This window comes from Coregonus clupeaformis, chromosome 35, assembly GCF_020615455.1.
Source record: "Coregonus clupeaformis isolate EN_2021a chromosome 35, ASM2061545v1, whole genome shotgun sequence".
NCBI lineage: Eukaryota > Metazoa > Chordata > Actinopteri > Salmoniformes > Salmonidae > Coregonus > Coregonus clupeaformis.
Genome location: NC_059226.1, coordinates 26,823,293 through 26,825,461, shown reverse-complemented (window position 1 = coordinate 26,825,461; position 2,169 = coordinate 26,823,293).

Sequence of the window (2,169 nt, the reverse complement as noted above, 5' to 3'; positions counted from 1 at the left end):
TATTTAGGACACCTCATGAGCTGTCCTAACCAGTTAAGAGTTAACAGCAGGTGTCTTGATAATACTATAGAATAATGCAGTGAGTCAGTGGTTCCTGCACCACATGTAATTGCTTTGGAATAGTTAAAAGAATTGTCGTGGAAATTCTACACAGGGACACTCAAAGTCAATCTTAAAAGAATCATTGTTTATTAACAGCATGCTGGAGAGGTCACAGTCAAACTTAGATGCATAAGGTACCGGTCTGAAGTGAGCTCTCCCGGGGCAGTCCCGTTAGTTCTCTTATATACTGCTTACACAGACAAGCTATATTTACATGATTTAGCTTATTCATAATTAACGTTTGGTTCATGCATGTGACCGACCAATACCTCACGAGGCTTCTTCTCTCCAAGCTGAGACCTTGAAACTGAGATATCCTTTTCATTCTCAAAACAAGGTTCTGGGCGTACTGCAAATTGCAGATACTGATAGTGAGGATTCCTCCCAGGCACAAACATAGAACACAGAAATTGGTTATTAGAAAAGCACAAACATAAAATGTTCCATCACAGAATGTTTTGATATTTCTATATGATCAATCCATAAATAAAATTAGACCTACATGCAACAGTATCTCTTGCGCTTCTGACAATGATTTCACAAGGTCTATTTCACATGTTATGCCTAAAATGACCTTCTAACCAGTAGGCTATAATAAACACGATTATTTAATTACCTACATCATATTATTTCAAGTTATCCCTTTGGAGCACAACGTCACATTGTTAAAAATGATCCTAAATTGGGCATGCCTATAAATTGGGCAATTGAATGCATCTAGGGCTTAGTATGTTAACTGACCTTATCGGCAAGGGACTTGATGACTACTATGCCAAAGCGATTTAGAGTTGTTAAAAAATCCTATAGGATGTGATGGACATTTCTGTTATACCTTTATTATGCTTGTGTACTAGAAGCTTTTTCTTTAAACTCAATTACTTCTACATTAACATTGAGATGATTGATATAACTAGATCATATGGGATGGGATTGTATGGGGATGTTTCTAACTGTTCTGTGTGTGTAGCATAAGAACCTAGTTTTAGAGAAGTAAGGACATGATGTCTGGGCGAACAGCCAAGAGATGACCTATGGTTTCCTGCTAGTCAGAAGGAAAAGAACCGATTCCTTCTCTTAATCTACTGAAATCAGAGCAAAGTGTTAAATCCTACATACTAATGATAACTTGGTGTGGGTGGGTGTTAAGTCCCACATCATCTAGGCAGACGGCGAAAGACGCTTGCTTGCTCGGGTCAAGGGGCCATTAATCTACTTTTGAGGAACTATGTCTGAGGAGATTTCCTGTTGTTTTAGCACCTATTGTCCTCAGAATGAGACTACCTTTGTCACAGTTAGTCTGCACCCTGTACCCCAGTTCCGTCTCATTGTCCAGCACAGATCACAGGTTTTGTACATGCTTGCATAAGATGACTTGCCTATATAAGGTTTCTGTACTCCTCGTGTCAGTTGAGCTCTATGGCGTACACCTTAGAAGTGCATGTCCGATCAGCTCCCATTATTGCAATAATTAATTTGTAAATAAAGTATAATTGTTTGAAGAAATAAGTCTCTCCCTATTGGGTAGAATTTCCACGACAAGGATGAGTGATTTTTCCAATAGAATCCTATAGGATTATCTTAACATTTTGTGTCGGAATAATTGTATTGGAATAATTTTTTTCCTATTGGGAATAAAAATAAATCATATTGGATCCTATAAGATTCTCGCAGTCCTATAGGATTTTGTGTCAGCTGTATCAGAATCCTACTGGAATCCTATTGGACTATTTTTTTTTCTTATTGGGAATCAAAAGTAATCCTATTGGACCCGATATGATTCTCGCAATCCTATAGGAATTTGTGTCACCTGTATCAGAATCCTATTGGACTACATTTTTTCCTATTGGAAATCAAAAGTAATCAAATTGGATCCTATAGGTTTTGTCTTGTAGGATCTTGTCACCCCAATCAGAATCATTAGAACTTTTTTTCTTAATTTAACTCATTAAATTATAGTTTGTTGTCAGTAGTTCCAGTACAATGCAACAACATTAATTACAACATTTTCGTTGATCGGGAACAACCATGTAATCTCCGTAGACAAACATTGGCAGTAGAATGGCCTTA